The sequence below is a fragment of the Aotus nancymaae genome, unplaced genomic scaffold (genome assembly GCF_030222135.1).
Source record: "Aotus nancymaae isolate 86718 unplaced genomic scaffold, 86718_ANA_hifiasm-v0.15.2.pri h1tg000036l, whole genome shotgun sequence".
In the NCBI taxonomy this organism is placed as follows: Eukaryota; Metazoa; Chordata; class Mammalia; order Primates; family Aotidae; genus Aotus; species Aotus nancymaae.
The window spans coordinates 83,510,280-83,515,514 of record NW_026988450.1 but is presented as its reverse complement, the minus strand read 5'-3'; positions in this window follow the sequence as shown (position 1 = coordinate 83,515,514).

The following is a 5,235-nucleotide window of genomic DNA, read 5'->3' as shown; positions in this document are numbered from 1 at the left end:
CCACACATATAGGCAATCTGTGAAAAATGACACTACTGACTTCATTCGTAACATATTGAGGGAGTGAGAAACAAACACTTTTGAAGCACAAACTATGAGGTTTACTAGGTTTGGTAAAACTTTTATTATTAGCTATAAACAATTAGGTTTAATGAAGCAATAAATCTGCTCATGCAAAGTATGAGTGATTATTAGAATTGTAGACAAAACATTCCTACTCACAGAAGGCCTAATAGAATGAAAACAGTAATTACAATGCCAAAAATATTTGTAGGTGTTAAAATTGACACCAGGAAAATGAAACACTTTGCTTAATTTTTGATAGTGTTACATGTTGAGACGTGACATGTGTGGCATTTCGATTGACACAAAGCCTTGTTTTTTAGCTCAAATACATCTCATATTTCACACTTGGATTTGCAGTATGATTTCACAAATTTTGGCCTGGCTCCAGCTGGTTGCAAAGTACCACAGTTCTATTTCCCTTCTTCCTGTAAATAACAGGAAGAGTTACATTACTCAAGAATTTTGTTATGTTGTTGTTTTTCTTTTATAAAAAATTTTAAATTTTCTCATTTACCATTTGTTAATTTATGTTTTCAATTTTTAATTTTCCTGTGCACAGAGCAGGTATATATATTTATGGGGTGCCTGAGGTGTTTTGATACAAGCATGCAATGTGACATAAGCGCATCATGGAGAATGGGGTGTCCATCTCCTTAAGCATTTATCCTTTGATTTACAAAAATCCAATTACACTCTTTATGTTAAAATATACAGTTAAGTTATTATTGACTTTAGTCACTGTGCTATGGTATTAAATAGTAGGTCCTATTCATTTAGAAAATTTTTTGGTATGCATTAACTATCTCCAGCTCCCCCGCAGCCTCCCACTACACTTCTCAGCCTCCGGAAACCATCCTTCTACTGTCTATGTCCATGAAATCTAATTGTTTTGATTTTCAGATCCCACAAATAAGTGACGACATGTGATGTTGGTCTTTCTGTGTCTAGCTTATTACATTTAACATAATGATATCCAGTTCTATACATGTTGTTGTGAATGGCTGAATCCCATTCTTTTTTTATGACTGGATAGTTCTCCATTGTGTATGTGTACCATATTTCCTTTGTCTAATCATCTGTTATTGATGGACACTTACGTTACTTCCAAATCTTAGCTATTGTAAACAGTGCTTCAACAAACATAGGCGTGTAGATATTTCTTTGATATACTGATTTCCTTTCTTTTGGGTATATACCCTGTTGTTTTCCTTTTAAATGCAAGTGTATTTATTACTATGATCTAAAATACTATTGCTTAAAAATATTGATTCTTTTTTCAAGAGGATCAGTGTGGTTGCAGACAGAAAGTGTAACTCAGAATCAACAGAGATCTGTTAATCCCTATTTTATACATGACCATATGATATCTGACACTAGGCAAACTGTAAAGTGGGAACCATTTTATATTTCATCTGACTTTTTTTGGACAATCAAAACGTTGCCTAACAATGGTTTACAATTTCTATTTTAATACACTCCCTGTGATATATGCAAGTTTCTACAAACAAAAGGAACCCCACAAATTTCAGCAGGTTGACAGTCTGAAAGGGCCATCTCCTCAGAGTGCTGAAATCAGCACCATTTGAACAAAGCAGCCTGTCCTTTTAAGAAAAATCCCTCTATAGAAATGCTGTAATTTCCCTGTTACAAAGGAGCCATTTTCCGAGCACGTAAAGTAGCAGTTTGTTCAGTGTGACCTCTGCTTTCATTCTATCAAGGTTGTATCTGATTACAATGTAAGACAGATGAAGGGGACGCCGTTCTAGGCAAAGAAGAAGAAAAGTTTTAGTCTTGGGTCACTTGCAAAAGTGGTTCAACACTTTCATTGGCAATGTTTTCAATATTTTCAGGCCTGGTTCTCCTATGTAAGCCTGAAAAGATCTGTCTGGGATATATTTTCAGGTGCTTTGATGTGCTTATTGAAAGTTGACCCACATGGGTGAACCCTGGGCTGTGTTTCTGCTTTACTTCTGAAAAACAAGACAGCAGGACAAGTGGGAGCCTCAGCAGGCATCCATGTCAGCCCTGGTTCCCCCTTTCTCTAGGGCCAGCCTGAGCTGGCCCACGGTCTATTAAAGGTCATGGCAAAAATTGCAATGACTTTTGCACCAAACTTAATAAATCCTATGGGAATTGCTGTGACTTCTGAAAAAGCACCACAGAGCAGGAAGCAATACACATGCTATTTGTGTATCACTGAGGACAGAAAATCATGATGGTGAGGAGCCCTACAGAGCTGGGTTTTAAAATCTGTTTCTACTACTAAGTAATATTCTGTATTACTAGCAAATATTCTGCATTGTTAGTATTCTGCAAGGTCACTTCTGAGTGACCTTGGACAAGTTAATAGGCTCTCTGATCCTCAGTTCCATCCTCTCAGCACAGGCTTGTCAAGAGTTAGATGAGATGATGTACATCATTCTCCGGGCGCAGAGCCCAGTACGTAGTAGATGTTCAGGGAATGCCAGGTAGGATTACTCTTCATAGTTACAGTGATTTTAGGAAGGAGATAAGGCCCTGGGAATTTCTACCTCACTGAGAACCGTGGGAGGGAATACAGTTTTGTGTAATTGAAATGGCATGGACAGTGGAGCTAGACCTGAATCCTGTTCCCAGTTCAGGGGCTTTGGTTCCATCTCTTCCTGACACGGAGTTTCCCAAGTGTTGAAATGGACATAATAATTCCTACTTCCTAGTGCCTGATCTCTAGGATGATCCATAAATGTTTTATAAACGCAAGGATGAAATAACAAATATAAAGCATTTGCCGTGTAGTAGAAGCTTTACAAATGTCATCGAGTGCTTAAGGGTTGGATTATCTCCACCTCAGTGGAATACTGTGCTCTGCAAAGCTCTGCCTTGAAAACACATCCCAGTCCCACTCCTATGCCTTCATCCAAACCCTCAGCCCATGCTGGGAGCCGCAGACTCCTCCCTGGTATTCCTGTGGCCATTCTTAACATTACCCTCCACTCCGCACCCAGCAGTCTAGAGGAATTGTTCCAAAAACACGAGCCAAATCATAATGCTGCCTCGCTTGAACCCTGCAATGGCTTCCTTTTGTTCTCAGAATGATGACTCATGGCTCCTGGCATGGCCTGGCCCCCGGCTGCTTGTCTAGCTTCATCTACTGAGGCTCATTCCAACCTGGCAACACCGTCCTTGCTGTTCCTCTAATATAGCAAAGACTTTGGCTGTTCCCTCTATCTGGACTTTTCTTTCTTTACCCACATCTTTCCTCCTTCCTCTTTCTCTTCATTCAGTTTTCAGTTCACACATCTTCCCTTAAAGAGGCTCCTTAACCACCAAGTTTCCCCTCCTTGCCCGTTCACCATCGACCATTACCGCCACAGTCTCCATGACAGTTGTCACTCCTAGACATGCTCCTTCTTATTTACTTTTTTGAGCATCTTTCTTGTATATCTTCCCCCCATGAATTAAACCTCCTTGAGATCAAGTGCTGTGTGTGTGTCATTCACCCTGTATCATCCATGCCTGCTTCAGGACCTGGCATATCGTAGGTACTCAATCGATGTTGGATTAATGAATATTGATTGCTCCCCATGTGCCAGACACTGGTTAAGGTGTTTGAGATTTAGAGATGAATGGCTGTTTTGTTCTCAAAACAGATACATATTGTAAGAGAGATAAGCATTGGTTACTATGGGGGAACACAGGAAAGACAAAGGCATCTAAATAAAGTGGCGGTGATGGTGGAGGTGGCAGAGTCTTCCCTGGGCAAACAATAAGGCCTAAATCTTAAAGACTATGCACCAAATTATAATGTCCATCCCCCAGATTGTTTTAGCAGGTAGAAGTTGATTGCATATGAAAGTACTTTGTAAACAAATGCTTGCTATTAATATAATGGCTGCTAGTAATCTCTATATAAGGATGTGTATTTGCCCTTCTCCTCTGAACCTCATAGTCTATTTCAGGATGATGTATTTCTTTTCCCTACCCCTGAAAAGAAAGCCCCAAACTCCAACCTCGAGCCTTTACATTCGGGAGGAGACCATGGGTGGCAAGTTTAAGACAGAAGAGAAGCTGGGTATGGATGCAGCCCTGGGAAATAGCTATTGCTCCTGCTGCTGCAAGAACGGCAATGCTGGCTGCCAGAGCCCTCCAGCACCTCACAGTGTCATCAGGGGAGATGCTGGTGAGAGGCTGTCACAGAGAAACACAGGAAGAATTGCTGTTAAAAATATTGTGACAAGCTATATGAAGCACTGAGGGATATTCCCGAGTTTCTCAAGAGTGAGGCAATCGCTCCCACAGACATAAAAGTGCCTTGGCAAGCAAGGACAGCCAATGTAATGAAAAAGGGGGAAATGTTGTCTAAGCTCATAAAGGAGGAGGGTGATTGTGTAGTTACAGTCCTTCATAAAATCTTTCAACACAGAAGAGGGAGAGAAATTGGGTCAGCAGACGATGCCTCCATCATGCTCGCTAACCTAGACAAGATTGGTAAGCTGAAAAACAACAGGACCATGCCATTATTCTAGTGAATAAAGATGGGCCTTGAGGGAGTGAGCTCCCTGTCATTTTAGATTCAGCACAAGACATAGTCCAAGAGTAGAAAACTTAGTGGACTAAGATCAAGAGACCTGGGCTCAGGACCTATTTTTTTCTGAGTTGTTGCATGGCTTTAAATAGTTGCTCAATGTGTTTATTAGTCAGGGTAATTAACCCTAGTTGCTGTAAGAAACAACTTCATAATTTTTACAGCCTAAAACAATAAATGTTTATTTCTCTCTCATATCACTATGTTATGTGGATCAGCAGAGGGCTTTGTTCCACATGGTCATTCAGGGATGCAGGTTAATGGGTACTGCCATATGCAGTGCATGATTCTCAAGGTCATCCTGGGTGTTAACTTCCAGCCTGCAGGTAGGAAAGAGAGAGATGGCATGGAAGACCACACAGCAGAGCTTAAAGATCTGGGGACTTAGAAACAAAAATTACTAATTATTTCTTTCTTCTCATGTATAATGGTGCAACAGAGATAGAAATTACACAGTGAAGTCTTCCATTCATAAAAGAAGAGAAAAGAAGGCATATAACACTTGCTGGACCATAGCAAGGTGAAAATCCTGCAGGGCAGGGCAGACATTGTGGAGCTTTCTTGCCCTAGCAGAGGGTGGATTACCTAGACTTTATTCTGCTCTT